General features: G+C 40.4%; 1 protein-coding gene across 1 annotated transcript in view; it reads left to right on the top strand.

The window, feature by feature from the left end:
• Positions 1-362: 362 nt before the first annotated feature.
• The window catches only part of LOC115162863 (protein furry homolog), a 273,622-nt gene continuing 256,462 nt past the window's right edge, over positions 363-17,522 (top strand). Inside the window, exon 1 of the mRNA XM_029714322.1 lies at positions 363-521. The gene's annotated coding sequence lies outside the window, so the exon portion shown is untranslated. The remainder of the gene's footprint in view (positions 522-17,522) is intronic.

The raw sequence follows: 17,522 nt of genomic DNA, 5'->3' as shown, positions 1-17,522 counted from the left end.
ATGTTTCAGTTTACAAATCTAACTCTTTAAGTTAAAACACATCAGCAGTCATATTGTCACAAAGTATTTTCTGGAAAAAGTAAGTGATCATGCTTTTAAATATTTGGGCTGCTGTTCTCTGATTCCAGGTACCCTATCCTGCCATTGTGCCCTTGAGCAAGGCACTTGACCCCTTAAAAACGGCACTCCATACAGGAGACCGACGGCGACTGCTCTATTCTATTCTATAATATTATATTCTCCAGAAACAAACTTCTGCTATTCATTATTCATCATCACTTCTCTGGATGAGTCTGTGGTTGCTAGGGGCGGAACCTGCCTCTGTGCTTTAATAGTGCAGGGAGCAGTGTTGATGGAGAAGGCATCTGAGAGAGAGAGAGAGAGAGAGAGAGAGCGAGAGGGAGAGAGCGAGAGAGCAAGTGCAGTTTTAGGGACCACTGACTGAGGCAAGAACTTCGACAACATATTTGGCAAGGAGATGGACTAAGAACAGAACCAATGAGCACCTGAAACAGTTACAGGTATTTAACATTCTTTCATAAGCACATTTCTTTATCTATGACATTATCCTTTAGACCATAGTTTTTTAAGGATATTTTTTGGGTAAAAAATACTAAAATCGCTAGGAATTCTGCAAAAATGTGTTTAATTTAGGAAATCTGTATTCAAGTATTCCCACAAATAAAAAATAGACATCCCATGGGCACAGACGTCAGTTCAATGCCTATTCAACGTAGGTTTAATGTAATTTCATTGAAATGATGCGGAAACAACGTTGATTCAAGCAGTGTGTGCCCAGTGGGATGTGACTTTGTCTCAATGTAATCAAGGTATGAAATGGTTCTTATTTTTAAATACAATCTCTTTTTGGGCTTACTTGCCCCGAACATTCGCTCCGACAAAAATCTAGTTACTTACCCCTGCTTTATACAGTCAGTCATATGATACCGCATGGAAATAGTCACAACATAAATTATTCAAGCTCCTGCAGAACACAAGATTACATAAGTACTTAGTTTATTGTACTTTATCGATATGATAACCAACAGAAAAAACCTTTGAGTAGAAGTTTGTCTAATGGGGATGAGATGATATTGGTTATGTCGAAATGCTTGCATTATTAATTTGTCATTGCGCATAACACATTATTTTAACCCATTTGAAGCAAATGCTTGAAGTGGGCGATGTTGGCAATGACTTTTAAACAGCAAGCGCGTGGGTGTATGGTTTTCTTTCAACGTGCTCCAACAATGTTGCTTTCGGGGGAGGGTTGGGGTATTTAGGTTAGGATATTCTTTGCCATGATTGTAGTAGGGCTGGTTGACATAGTCTGCAGTACAGTATATGCCATCAATAAGGATGCTATTACTTGCTATTCCTCTTCAAAAGACAACCTATTTTGATTATTTATTTAAGAATCTATTTGCATGTGGCAACAAAATTTGTTTTATGCTTTTACAAATTACAAAGCCCTTAGTTGTAGGCCTAGTCCTTAAAATATTTGACATCAAATAAGCAGTAAGGCTGGGGGTGTGGTATGGCCAATATACCACAGTTAAAGCACTCTTCACACTCTATGCAAACAGAGATGGTCCGTGTAGGCCGCTACACTCTTTACCCAAACTACTCAAACGCAGCATAATTTGTTATGTAGTTCCACATACTTTTGTTAGGCAAAAATGTTGGAACGGACCGTATATGACGCTCTGTTTGCATAGGGTGTGTAGGGCCCTTAATGTAAGGATACAACCCTTTTTTCCAATTTTCACCTAAAATGACATACCCAAATCTAACTGCCTGTAGCTCAGGACCTGAAGAAAGGATATGCATATTCTTGATACCATTTGAAAGGAAATACTTTGAAGTTTGTAGAAATGTGAAATGAATGTAGAAGAATATAAGACATTAGATCTGGTAAAAGATGCTTTTTTGTTGTTGTATTGTACCATCTTTGAAATGCAAAAGAAAGGCCTTAATGTATTATTCCAGCCCAGGCGCAATTTAGATTTAGGCCACTAGATGGCAGTAGTGTATGTGCAAAGTTTTTAGACTGATCTGTTCAAAATGTTGTATCAAGACTGCCCAAATGTACCTATTCGGTTTATTAATACATTTTCAAGTTCATAATTGTGTGCACTCCTCAAACAATAGCATGGTATTATTTCACTTTAATAGCTACTGTAAATTGGACAGTGCAGTTAGATTAACAAGAATTTAATATCAATATCCTGGGAAATGTCATGTTACTTACAATTTCATGCTAATCACATTAGTCTATGTTAGTTTAACTGTCCCATGGGGGGGACACTGTTCCTGTAGAGGTTTTAACCTAAGAGCTGTTATGCACGATGCAATGCTGAATGCCTGGAAACAGCCCTTAGATGTGGTATATTTGCCATATACCACAAACCCCTGAGGTGCCTTATTGCTATAATAAACAGGTTATCGACGTACTTAGAGCAGTAAACAAGTAATTTTGCTTCATAGCCTTGGTATATTTTCTGATATACCACGGCTTTCAGCCAATCAGCATCCAGGAGCCAAACGACCCGGTTTATAATAGGTTATATTTTTTGATTACAATCAACTTTTTAACTTAAAGTAGGTGCATTGACTACAATGTAGGCTATATCTTTCGCACACACACACACACACACACACACACACACACACACACACACACACACACACACACACACACACACACACACACACACACACACACACACACAGACACACACACACACACACACAACCACACACACACACACAACCACACACACACACACAACCACAATGGTTTCATGAACTGACAGCCTATTCATTATTATTATTTTGAAAACAAAAAGGCTGGAAAAAACTGGTTGAATCAATTGTTTCCAGATCATTTTAAAAAACAAAAAAAGATCTATGTGATGATGTTAAATCAATGTGGAAAACTGATTGGATTTGCAAAATGTCATCAATGTATTTTTTTCACCCAACTTTGAACCTAAATCCAATGACAGCTTATTAATTTATTATTACTTCATGTTCAATTCACAATAGTTGACAACTCAACCAAATGTAAATCAAAACTAGACGTGGAACTAACGTTTGTGCCCAGTGGGTAATGCTTTCCATCCAGCAGCAAGACGTTCAAATTCTCACATTTTACTTTCTTTATTTAAGAACTGGCATGGTGTAACCTATTTTGATGTCTTGAAATATGAACACACACATTTTTAAATGTAGTTTTATGATAAGATGTTTGCATAATTCATATCCTGATCCATTTAGGAAACTTCAGTTGGTGGTTGAAACTGTCTTTTAGACCATGAGAAGAAACAACACCGTAGCCCATGCCCCCTACAGCCTTGTGTACATCTTAAAATATTGCATATGTATAAGAAATAAAGTAGGAGACCCTCCTTTCCATTTGGCAGGCTGTATGGAATATTAGCCATGTTGCTTACACATACTGTATCCAGTTCTCCTAAATCTACAGAAGTGTCTAGGGGGTAGGGGCTAGGGAGTGTTTATGGACAGGGCCATTGACTACCTTGCCAAAATACCCTCAAGCCCTTCCCTGTAAAAAAGGGTGAAATAAATAGTGTGCTATATTGTTCAGAGCCTCTGATTAAAACCTATTCAATCCATAATGACCTTTGGTGTCACTTGATATGGCTGTCGCCCACTGGTGTCCGTAGGTCGACTGTCCAATTTAAGCCAACAGATGATTTCTCTTTCCTTTTCAAAATGGAAGACAGTAGCTGTGTTCGAATACCCATACTAACACACTGTATACTACATTCTTAATGAGTATATACTACATACTATATACTATTAGTTCATTTTAGTATACTGTAAACGAACAGTATCCTTTCAGATGAGCATACTAGCGCTTCGCCTGTCTACCGGAAGTTGATGCTGTTTCTATGCAACCTCTTGCTAGCTTGTTAGCATAACAAATTACTAGCTAGACTTCGGGTGCGTTTGTAAAGTCACTCTGGAGTGCCAGAGAGGGCTCAGAGTGCACTCTGGGCGTTCGTAAATTCAGAGCGTTTCGCTCTCGGAGCATTCAGAGCCCACACTGGACGCTCATGACGAGGATTAGGGTTGATCTGAGCGTTTTTACCTCACAACAGCAGTCAAGCACCCAAACTAACTGGCTAGCTACTTCCAGACACATATGAGCAAATGAGAGAACACCTCACTCTGAACATTTTACTTACCCTAGCAGAGCTGGTTAGGCAGTATTTATGTTATCCAGAGTGTTGATGACTCTGCTGCTGGTAACAATTGAATTACGCTTTTTTGCCAACGTTTACTTCACTGGCCACATTCAACGGGTGTTGAGCGATCGTAAATTCATCAGTTTATTCGGGAGCACTTGCTCAGTCAGACGAGAGTGCTCTGAAATTGGTGTAAATAGTCAGTGAATTTATAAACACACCCTAATCACTACACTACTTAGCTAAGCTATGAATGACGTGAACAATCATGTCAATAAACATTGGGTAGTTAGTTAGATTGCATAAAGTAAATATACTGGCATGTTTGATGTATTAGTAGCCAACTAACGTTACAGTAGGTAGCTAACATACCCGGTACAAACTCCTGTAATGATATGCTATGCGGTTTGTAAGAATAGCGTAGCTAACAAATTGTCAGCCAACATAATCTGTAACGTAATTATTTGAAAAGTCATTACTTAATTACTTTGCTCAACATTTTCTTAACATTTTACCTAATTAGTTAAAGCAACAAATTTGTATACGCTCTCGTCGGACTTCAGCTTCATATTTTCCAGCATTTTCTTCAAATCTGAAAATGTTGTGAAGCCACACCCATTTTCTGAAGAATTGCATTATGGGCCCTAAAGGTACGGAAATATTGTCCATTGCTTGTATACTTCGTATTTTGTCGAATGTAGCACGACATCCGGGAACTTTTGGCATACTAACTATATCCACACTATGGTTAATAAGCATACTACATACTCAATTTACGTCACAAATAGTGCGGTTAGTATGAGTATTCGAACACAGCTAGTGAGTGCTTCTTAACCATATAAATACTCAATACAAACCAAAACAGTGACCTGACTGTAACTCGATATGCCGATCGTGCTGCTCGGTGGCGAGGGCTGAGATTATGTTTTGTCATCTCAACTGCCTAAAGTGGCTTCCTCTCCTCAATAATTTCAATTAGATTCCTCTGTACGTATCCTTTGATGGCAGCATCTCAATAGTCTAAAGTTGCTTCCTCATCTCCTTGTCTTCTTTCCTGCACTGATGTAAATGTTCTGGACAGGTGAGAGCAAGGTCCTCTTGGTAGGCTTCAAACATATTTACAGTACCAGTCAAAAGTTTCAACACACCTACTCATTCAAGGGTTTTTCTTTATTTTTACTGACAGCTTTGCACACTCTTGGCATGCTTCATGAGGTAGTCACCTGGAATGCATTTCAATTAACAGGTGTAATTTGTGTAATTTCTTTCTTTCTTAATGCGTTTGAGCCAATCAGTTGTGTTGTGATAAGGTAGGAGTAGGATACAGAAGATAGCCCTATATGGTAAAAGACCAAGTCCATATTATGGCAAGAACAGCTCAAATAAGCAAAGAGAAATGACAGCCCATCATTACTTTAAGACATGAATGTCAGTCAATGCGGAACATTTCAAGAACTTTGAAAGTTTCTAGAAGTGGACTCACAAAAACCATCAAGCACTATGATGAAACTGGCTCTCATGAGGACTGACACAGGAATGGAAGACCTAGAGTTACCTCTGCTGCAGAGGATACGTTTATTAGAGTTACCAGCCTCAGAAATTGCAGCTCAAATAAATGCTTCACAGAGTTCAAGTAACAGACACATCTCAACAAAAGAAGACTGCGTGAATCAGGCCTTCATGGTCGAATTGCTGAAAAGAAAACAGTACTAAAGGACACCAATAATAAGAAGAGACTTGCTTGGGCCAAGAAACACGGGCAATGGACATTAGACCATTGGAAATCTGTCCTTTGGGCCCTTTGAGTCCAAATTTGAGATTTTTCGTTCCAAACGCCCTGTCTTTGCGAGACGCAGAGTAGGTGAACGGATGATCTCCGCATGTGTGGTTCCCACCGTGAAGCATGGAGGAGGAGGTGTGATGGTAGCTTGGCTACCATAGAATTCTGCAGCGATACGCCATCACATCTGGTTTCGGCTTAGTGGGACTATCATTTATTTTTCAACAGGACAATGACCCAAAACACACCTCCAGGCTGTGTAAGGGCTATTTGACCAAGGAGAGTGATGGAGTGCTACATCAGATGACCTGGCCTCCACAATCACCCGACCTCAACCCAATTGAGATGGTTTGGGATGAGTCGGACTGCAGAGTGAAGGAAAAGCAGGTAACAAGTGCTCAGCATATGTGGGAACTCCTTCAAGACTGTTGAAAAAGCATTCCTCATGAAGCTGGTTGAGATAATACCAAGAGTGTGCAAAGCTGTCATCAAGGCAAAGGCGGCTGGCTACTTTGAAAAATCTAAAATATATTTTGATTTGTTTAACACTTTTTTGTTACTACAGTTAAAATCGGAAGTTTACATACACTTAGGTTGGAGTCATTAAAACTCATTTTTCAACCACTCCACAAATTTCTTGTTAACAAACTAAAGTTTTGGCAAGTCGGTAAGGACATCTACTTGGTGCATGACACAAGTAATTTCTTTGATCGGTAGTGTACATACATACACATATAAATACATACATACACACATAAATACATACATATACACATACATACATACATACATGCATATAAATACATATATATATATATATATATATATACACACATCTTTTTTTAAATGTATTTTCCTTAATTACTTTCTAACCCTACCACCCCTCACTTAAACTAGTGACTGGTACTGTAGATAAAGATCTTGTGTTTTCACATTAATAAAGGAAAGGAGATTAGGAGAGGAAGCCACCGACACTATTGAGATGCAGCCATAGTGTCTAGTGTGTGAAGCCCCTGGCTGATAATAGATAGGTAGCATCGGGACAGGTGTGCTGTGAGGGCCTCTATGCAGCCAGTGAATGGTACTATTGTCTGATAACCCTGCTGAGAGAGAACATTGCCAGGGAGTAGGGAACAATCTGTTTAATAATTACTTGCTTCATCTTGGGTAAGGCCTGTTTCAGTGATCAGCTGTGCCAAATATTTGTTTAATAAGTTATTGGTTTTCCTTGTAGCCTAGTAGCAAGGCTATCATGTTAGGAATGTAAATGCTACTGTGAAGTATTTAATTTTTTTAAATGTAACCTTTGTTTAACTATGTATAACAAGTATACTGTATATAAGCAGGAATAACAGTCCAATCAGTCATACTGTCAGTCAGTCATACTGTCAGTCAGTCAGTTAGTTGTCAGTCCGTTCATTTGTTCGTTAGTTCATTCATTCACTCGTTCATTCATTCACTCGTTCATTCATTCACTCGTTCATTCATTCATGATACTAGTGCTGTTGGTGTGTGCTTTGGAGAGCAGGTAGGCCGGTGGGAGGAGGGAATGGATGTTTCTAGAGCCCCATCCTAACCTTAAGCATTGGTGCGGGAAACGCTAAACTGACTCAAGATCAGCATCTAGGGGCAACTTCAACCTACTCCATTTCTAGATGGCATGTGAGTTCATAAGGTCATGGTTTACCATTGAGGGCAGGTAAAACGAGAGTCTTGATGAGCCGCTGCCTATTAGCTTGTCATCATGGAATGTCTGTCTTTCTTGCATGCATCACATTCCCCAAGTCCTCCTTTGAAAAACCACTGTAAGAGAGAGACTCAGGAGCAACAGATTAACCAAGACATTCTACATCCAGTAGGAGTCCAGTCATGGTCCTGTGTGGCTCAGTTGGTAAGACTGTGTAGGACTAGTTGTGGGGATTTCCCACAGGGATCACAAATACATACTCAAAATATATGCACACAAAATCTACACACTCACTATAAGTCACTTTGAAATACATTAAAGTGTCTTCTAAATGGCGTATATTAAACATGTTAGTCTCATTAACTTTACCCAATGGTATCTAATGACAAACTTGATATTTCAAATGGGATTACAATAGGACAGTTAGTGTATCATTTTGTCGACTGCTTTGCGCTGACTGGATGTTTTTAGTTTGCCACACCATTCTCCGTAAAGTTACAGTGAGGGAAAAAAGTATTTGATCCCCTGCTGATTTTGTATGTTTGCCCACTGACAAAGAAATTATGCGTCTATAATTTTAATGGTAGAATAACAACAACAAAAAATAAAGAAAAACGCATGTCAAAAATGTTATAAATTGATTTGCATTTTAATGAGGGAAATAAGTATTTGACCCCTCTCAATCAGAAAGATTTCTGGCTCCCAGGTAGGTCTATGGTGTCTTTTATACAGGTAACAAGCTGAGATTAGGAGCACTCCCTTTAAGAGTGTGCTCCTAATCTCATCTCGTTACCTGTATAAAAGATACCTGTCCACAGAAGCAATCAATCAATCAGATTCCAAACTCTCCACCATGGCCAAGACCAAAGAGCTCTCCAAGGATGTGAGGGACAAGATTGTAGACCTACACAAGGCTGGAATGGGCTACAAGACCATCGCCAAGCAGCTTGGTGAGAAGGTGACAACAGTTGGTGCGATTATTCGCAAATGGAAGAAACACAAAAGAACTGTCAATCTCCCTCGGCCTGGGGCTCCATGCAAGATCTCAAATAAACCTACCATTAAAATTATAGACTGATCATTTCTTTGTCAGTGGGCAAACGTACAAAATCAGCAGGAGATCAAATACTTTTTTCCCTCACTGTAGTTGACCTTATATGAGCTTGTACTAACATTAGCTCGATATCAATTATTCACCAGGCTAGCTGCTTGTGCTACAGCTGCTCTCCATGGAAACAGCTTGAACAGGGCTTTATGTGTCTGAAGGAGTTGGTTTCGCTGACCATACTGAAGCATGCTCTGTTTTGCCATTCTGTTAGAGCCACTCTGTCAGAGAGAAATTGTTGTGTTGTCTGTCTGGCATTATATATTACACTTAATTTGTACACTAGAGAGCACTACAATTTGGGTCATGGGTCACTAGTGACATACAGTATATACAGTGCATTTGGAAACTATTCAGACCCCTTGACTTTTTCCACATTTTGTTATGTTACAGCCTTATTCTAAAATTGATTAAATCGTTTTTTTCCCCCCTCCATTTTCACACAATACCCCATAATGACAAAGCAAAAACAGTTTTTTTTTTAATGTTTGCAAATATATTACAAATAAAAAACGTAAATATCTAATTTACATATGTATTCAGGCCCTTTACTCAGTGCTTTGTTGAAGAACCTTTGGCAGCAATTACAGCCTTGAGTTTTCTTGGGTATGACGCTACAAGCTTGGCACACCTGTATTTGGGGAGTTTTTCCCATTCTTCTCTGCAGATCGTCTCAAGCTCTGTCAGGTTGGATGGGGAGAGTCGCTGCACAGCTATTTTCAGGTCTCTCCAGAGATGTTCGATTTTGTTTAGTCCGGGCTCTGACTGGGCCATTCAAGGACATTTAGAGACTTGTCTCGTAGCCACTCCTGTGTTGTTTTGGGGACCAGATAATCTTGTTTCTCATGGTCTGAGAGTCCTTTAGGTGCCAACTCCAAGCAGGCTTTCATGTGCTTTTACTGAGGAGTGGCTTCCGTCTGGCCACTCTACGATAAAGGCCTAATTGGTGGAGTGCCACAGAGATGGTTGTCCTTCTCTGTACCACACGTGGACTCCAATCAAGTTGTAGAAACATCTCAAGGATGATCAATGGAAACAGGATGCACCTGAGCTCAATTTCAAGTCTCATAGTAAAGGGTCTGAATACTTATGTAAATAAGGTATTTCAGTTTTTAATTTTTTATATATTTGCAACATTTTCTAAAAAACACTTTTTGCTTTGTCATTATGGGGTATTTTTTGTAGATTAATGAGGAAAACGTTTTTTTTAATGCAATTTTAGAATAAGGCTGTAACGTAACAATATGTGGAAAAGGGAAAGGGTCTGAATACTTTCCGAATGCACTGTACACTCAGTGATCAGTTCCAGTATCTCATAAACGGCTGGCCTCCTGGGCTTTTCACACACAACAGTGTCTTGGATTTTCCTGAAAAGGATGTGAAAAAAACAACAACATCCAGTCAACGTTATACTTGTGGGCGAAAACAGCTCATTGATTAGAGAGCTTGAAGTAACATGGCAAGAATCGCGCAAGCTAATAGGTGGGCCACAAACAGCCAAATAATGGCGCAGTACAACGGGGGTGTGCAGAATGGCATCTCGGAATGCACAACTCGTCGGCCCTTGTCACTGATGGGCTATTGCAGCAGACGACCACACTACGTTCCACTCCCATCAGCTAAAAACAAGAAGAAGAGGCTCCAGTAGACACGCAATCAACACTGGACTATTGAGGAGTGGAAAAACATTGCCTGGTCCAAGGAATCCCGGTTTCTGTTGCGTCATGCTGAATGCAGAGTAAGGATTTTACATAAGCTGCATGAGTGGGATGCACAGTGTTGGATAGAGAGCATACTGTTCTTGCCTAGCCCAGCTTCTAGACAGAGATTGTACAGTATACCTTGTGAGTTATTTGCCAACCCGTACCTGTGCCTGTTTGGCGATGATGTTCCCATGACAGAGGTAATATCCATGGACGGTTCTGATAAGAAGGTTGCTGTCACAGGCGTCGAAAGGATTAGACAAAGGCGCAGCGTGTATAGTGCTCATTCTTGATACTTTAATGAATACACTTACAAAATAACAAACGACCAACAGTTCCGTCAGGTAAAACAACTAAACGGAAAATAACCACCCACAAAACCCAAAGGAACCAGGCTGCCTAGGAATGGCTTCCAATCAGAGACAACGAAAGACACCTGCCTCTGATTGGAAACCATACTCGGCCAAACATGGAAAACGAAACATAGAAACAGAAAACTAGAACAAATTCCCCTAGAAACAAACAAACCCCAAAACACACAAAACAACTTCCCTGCCACGTCCTGACCATTCTACTATGCAAATGACCCCTTTTCACTGGTCAGGACGTGACAGTTGCTTTCTGCATTGTTGAGCAGTGCCCAGGAAAGAATTACATCCAAGATAAGATCTTGTTACCATTTATATAATGAATATGAATTCGGAGGGCTAAAATTATTAAATATTAAACATACAAAAAAAAATTCATTCAGAATCAAAAATAGTCATTTTTACAGTATTTCTATTGATGTTATGCAAACAGCAATGTGGCCATGATGACAAAACAGCGTTCATTGGAGCTTTTTTCCTCTCCACTTGTTTGACAGTTGAGGGCGCTCTAGCACCATAGCAGAATGCATACTCTACATTTACATGACTTGATGGTAGAGGTTGTACTGGTTTTAGGCTTAAGTCAGCAGAACCAGTCAACAGAACTCACTGCATTTATGTCAACAGAACTTACTTCAGTAATCACTCTGTTCAAAACCAATTAAGGTACCTACACTAATGCATTCCAGGTGACTACCTCATGAAGCTGGAAGAGAGAATGACAAGAGTCTGCAAAGCTGTCATCAAGGCAAAGGGTGGCTATTTTAAGAATCTCAAATGTAAAATATATTTTGAGTTGTTATACACTTTTTTGGTTACTACATGATTCCATATGTTTTATTTCATAGTTCTGACATCTTCACTATTATTCTACAATGTAGAAAATAGTAAAAATAAAGAAAAACCCTTACTGTAGGCTTACTGTAGGTGTACTAAAACTTTTGACCGGTAGTGTAACTCACAGCAATGTGTTGTGAGTGATATATCAAAACCTACCTTCAGGATACAGTTCAGGTTGACATCATGCCACATGCCATATTTCTGTTGTTTTCTTAATAATATCTAAATTATAGCCTAAACCATTTGGATGGTTGTTTTCCAGAATGCCTGAAGCAAACTGCATTTTTTTCCTACACAGACAGTTAGTAACAGAGGGGGAGACAGGCAAGTGGGAGTAGAGTAGGAAGGGTAAACATGGGGATTGAACCACAGTCTACGGTGGGGAGTAGTATATGACTATGTGTGAGCATTACCGCTGGAACATTGCCGCTTGACCACAGGCTCTACTCAAATAATTTTACATTTTGGCTTACCTGGGTCCCTAGTTGGTTCCTTGAAGGACCATATATTAAACCAAATTTTATTGGTCACATACACGTATTTAGCAGATGTTATTGCGGGTGTAGCGAAATGCTTGTGCTTCTAGTTTCAACAGTGCAGCAATATCTAACAAGTAATATCTAACAATTTCACAACATATACCCAATACACACAAATCTAAGTAAAGAATGGAATTAAGAATATATGAATATGTGGATGAGCAAAGTCAGAGAGGCAGAGACTAAGCTACAGTAGAATAGTATAGAATACAGTATATACATATGAGATGAGTAATGCAAGATATGTAAACATTATTAAAGTTGCATTATTAAAGTGTTCTATTTATTAATGAAGAAATCCAACCGGCGGAACTCCTGTCGCGGTGCTGTGCTCCTCATATCAATATGTAAATATCAGCGACGCGCAGGTTACGGCGAGAGCAACTATGACTCTCTTAAGTTAAGGTGGAGAATGATTTCAAGTCTGTGAATATAGGCAGCAGCCTCTCTATGCTGGTGATGGCGATTTAACAGTCTGATGGCCTTGAGATAGAAACTGTTTTTCAGGCTCTGTGTCCCAGCTTTGATGCACCAGTACTGACCTTGCCTTCTGGATGATAGCGGGGTGAAAAGACAGAGGCTTGGGTGGTTGTTGTCCTTGATTTTATTGGCCTTCCTGAAACATCGAGTGCTGTAGGTGTCCTGGAGGGCAGGTAGTTTTCCCCCGGTGATGCATTGTGCGGACCTCACCACCCTCTGGGGAGCCCTGTGGTTGTGGGCGATGCACTTGCCGTACCAGGCGGAGATACAGCCTGACAGGATGCTCTCAATTGTGCATCTGTAAAAGTTTGTGAGGGTTTTAGGTGACAAGGCACATTTATTCAGCCTCCTGTTGCGCCTTCTTCACCACTCTGTCTGTGTGGGTGGACCATTTCAGTTTGTCAGTGATGTGTATGCCGAGGAACTTAAAATGTTCCACCTTCTCCACTGCTGTCCCGTCGATGTGGATAGGGGGGTTCTCCCTCTGCTGGTTCCTGAAGTCTACGATCATCTCCTTTGCTTTGTTGACGTTGAGTGAGAGGTTATTTTCCTGGCACCACACTCCTAGAGCCCTCACCTCCTCCCTGTAGGCTGTCTCGTCATTGGTGGTAATCAAGCCTACTACTGTTGTGTTGTCTGCAGACTTGATGATTGAGTTGGAGACGTGCTTGGCCACTCAGTCATGGGTGAACAGGGAGTACAGGATCAGCGAAGTGGAGGTGTTGTTTCCTACCTTCACCACCTGGGGGTGGCCTGTCAGGAAGTCCAGGACCCAATTGCACAGGGCGGGGTTCAGACCCAGGGCCTCAAATTTAATGATGAGCTTGGAGGGTACTATGATGTTGAATGCTGAGCTGTAGTCAATGAACAGCATTCTTACAAAGGTATTCCTCTTGTCCAGATGGGATTGTGAAGTGGGATGGCAATTGCATCATCTGTGGACCTATTGAGGCGGTAAGCAAATTGAAGAAGGTCTAGGGTGACAGGTAAGATGGAGGTGATATGATCCTTGACTAGTCTCTCAAAGCACTTAACGATGACAGAGGTGAGTGCTACTGGGGGATAGTCAATTAGTTCAGTTACCTTTGCATTCTTAGGTACAGGAACAATGGTGGACATCTTGAAGCATGTGGGGACAGCAAACTGGGACAGGGAGAGATTGAATATGTCTGTTAACACACCAGCCAGCTGGTCTGCACATGCTCTGAAGACGCGGCTAGGGATGCCGTCTAGTCCGGCAGTCTTGCGAGGGTTAACACGTTTAAATGTCTTACTCACATTGGCCACGGAGAAGGAGAGCCCACAGTCCTTGGTAGCGGGCCGCATCGATGGCATTGTGTTATCCTCAAAGCGGGCTAAGAACGTGTTAAGCTTGTCTGGAAGCAAGACATCGGTGTTTGCGACGTGGCTGGTTTTCCTTTTATTGTCTGTGATTGTCTGTAGACCCAGCCACATACGTCTCGTGTCTGAGCCGTTGAATTGCGACACCACTTTGTCTCCATACTGACGTTTTGCCTGTTTGATTGCCTTGCGGAGGGGACGACTACTCTTTTTGTATTCTTCCATATTCCAAGTCATCTTGCCATGTTTCAGTGCGGTGGCTCATGCTTTCAGTTTTGTGCGAATGCTGCCATCTATCCACGGTTTCTGGTCAGGGTAGGTTTTAATAGTCACAGTGGGTACAACATCTCCTATACACTTCCTGGTCAACTCAGTTACCGTTTCAGTGAATTCTTCAATATTATTCTCGCAAACTACCCGGAACATTTGTTTACCTTTTGCTAATACAGGCCAATTGACAAATGTTTCACTAGTTGAGGCCTCTCTCGATCGCTGCTCTCGTCATTTTATCTCAACATGTTCACCCAATACATTTTAAGAAAGTTTAAGCTCATTTACTGCATTCTATACAATTTAAAAAGTCAAAAATTATATTTGGAGAGCAGCAAAAACAATCAAAAATGACACCAGCCATTATCACATTGGTTGCTGTAGCTTCATTCACCTCACTCGATCTACAAGCACTTAGCATATTCGCTATACAATTACCCGCTACACATTCCCACATTAACTCAGCACCGGGATTAAAAACGATAATTTAATACGTACAGAGCGATCTGTTGGCAGAAAAAAAATTGTATTAGCAAACGGAAAACAAATGTTTGCTTTAAGGGTCATTTTTTTGTGCAGTTTTACAGCAAATTTCCTGCAATTCTACACTTTATGCAATGGGGTGGAGAGATACATTTTTGTAGTTTTAAAACAAATGTCCTGCAGTTGTGCCAAGCCTTGTCATGTCAATGATATCTGAGTGAGAGTGACTAACAAAATCAAATGGGGCCCCTTTGGGTCCGGACCTCGGTGTCCTCATATGTAGCTACAGCCCTGAAATTACTGTATTTATTTTATTTTATTTCACCTTTATTTAACCAGGTAGGCCAGTTGAGAACAAGTTCTCATTTACAACTGCGACCTGGCCAAGATAAAGCCAAGCAGTGCGACAAAAACAACAACACAGAGTTACACGTAAACAAACGTACAGTCAATAACACAAAAGAAAAGAAAAAATGAAAAATATATGTACAGTGTGTGCAAATGTAGAAGAGTAGGGAGGTAGGCAATAAATCGGCCATAGAGGTGAAAATAATTACAATAGGGAATAGGGTACCATTTGGGATGAAGTTTGGATTTCAGAAGGAGTGTCCTAACAGGTCTTTACTGTAAACATGTCAGTGTTGTGGTTATCACACTGCCTGGCCCCAGGAGGTAACTAACTGTGTGCCGTTCCTAAAGCTTCCTGCTTATTTGAAAATACAAACATTGACACGGGGTAGAATAAACAAGATAGGGGACAATATTTCTTTGAGATACAGTGTTTGTATCAGTCTTGTAATGTTTAAAATACCAGCGATAGATACCGAAATGTAATAACCTTAACAGGAGTATTTGTGGAAAGTTAGTGGACAGTAGAAAAACAGAGGCACTTGCACACAGATAGAGATCAGTGGGAGTTCTGCTGCTGCTGCTGCTGCTGCGCGTGTGTGTGTGTGTGTGTGTGTGTGTGTGTGTGTGTGTGTGTGTGTGTGTGTGTGTGTGTGTGTGTGTGTGTGTGTGTGTGTTTGTGTGTGTGTGTGTGTGTGTGTGTGTGTGTGTGTGTGTGTGCGTGCGTGCGTGCGTGGGTGGGTATGTGTGTGTTTTAGTGATTGGTTTGACTCATAACCCATGTTCTCCAGGGTGCGGTTATATCCTTGTTGTGAGCGGGTTGAATAAAGAGAAAACAATGCCGAAAAAATCCATAAATGTATAATTCTAAGTCATATCTATAGGCTACATTGAGGTTTTTTATCTGCCATTAGTGCGTAAGCCTAAGCTTTCGGGCCTAACTATATGTGCACCGACTGAAACCTGGCACATTGGACGCTATTCTGTTTCTCAACAATGCTGCAAAAGAAAGGAAGTCAAAGTAGGCCATTATAGCCTCAAAATGTAATTGTTTAATAAATTAAATGGCAAAGTAGCCTAATTGTACAGTGCATTTTCACAAAAGCATGTGGGATTTATTATTTGATTTGTTTTTCGCAAAAGCATGCGCAAGGTGTACATTTTGGATATTGTTTGACATTTTTTTTTTCAGCGAAACATTAGGCCACTGTTCAATAGGCCTACATTTTACAGTAGGGTAGCACTCCAGGAACAAAGTTGGGCAGCCATGCATTCAGCTGTCCTCTAAATATAGAACTATGCAAAAAGGCATTACAGGTATTGGATATGGGAAAGTATACTTCAAATGTTTGAACTCAACACACCTCTCAGCTTGTTGGGCCAACAGAAAAGTGTGAACAGGTGTCTTATCTGCATCCCAAATGGCTCCCTATTCCCTTTATAGTGCACTACTTTTGACCAGTGTCCATAGGGTTTTGGTCAAAAGTGTTCGCATTAGTTTCAAAAGTGGCTGAAGATACCACATAACTATGAAATAGGGCATTATTGCCAAATGTGAACAAACGTATTATGAGCTATGCTCCGCATCCCAAATGGCATCCTCTTCCCTATAGTGCATTACTTTTGACCAGGGCCCATAGGGCGTACTGAGCTTTATTAGTTTTGTTGTTTTTCTTTGCTCTATTCTGTCATTGACTCTAATCAGAGAGCCTGGATCTTAGAGGACTTTTTAAAAAGCAGGTCAGAGGCCTAACGAGGTAAACTGTCAGCTACAGGAGTGGCAACGGTGGTGGTGAATGTATAGTAGGCCCTATGTCTGATGACTTATTTTACAGGTTTGTTCTAAACACACGTTTTTCTTAAGGTTACCTGTTTTTCTGACAGCTTGATAGAAGTCAAGGTGGAGAAGGGGAAGTGCGATGAGGGGGTGGTGTTTCGTTCTGATCGGATCTATGTTGTATTTCGGTTCACTACGATTATACTGTCTGGTAGAAAACCATTGAGCTAATTGTTTTTCAGCCTGTGTATATAGGCTACTTCCTGAGTTAGAGCTATTGGAATTATATTGACATAGTTTATATTTGTATAACTACTGTATATCTAACGTGTTATTTTGAAGAAAAGAGCATAATGAGCCTGTTCAGATATACTCAGTTCAGGTGCTTTTATGAATTGTCTTTCTGTATCCTATTCGATTTAGTTAATTTCTGTTTGTTTAGTTTCGAGAGTACCATCCACACGTATTTAGGAAACTAATCAGGAGCTACTCCCCTTTTCATTCAATAAACTAATTGGAAATCAGTTTAGCTGCCCAGGAACAGGGGAGAATGGTCCAGTTGTTCGCTGGCTAAAGGTGGTGACTCT

The sequence above is a fragment of the Salmo trutta genome, chromosome 26 (genome assembly GCF_901001165.1).
Source record: "Salmo trutta chromosome 26, fSalTru1.1, whole genome shotgun sequence".
In the NCBI taxonomy this organism is placed as follows: domain Eukaryota; kingdom Metazoa; phylum Chordata; class Actinopteri; order Salmoniformes; family Salmonidae; genus Salmo; species Salmo trutta.
The sequence above is the reverse complement of the archived record's forward strand: the minus strand, read 5'-3'. Positions and strand labels throughout refer to the sequence as shown.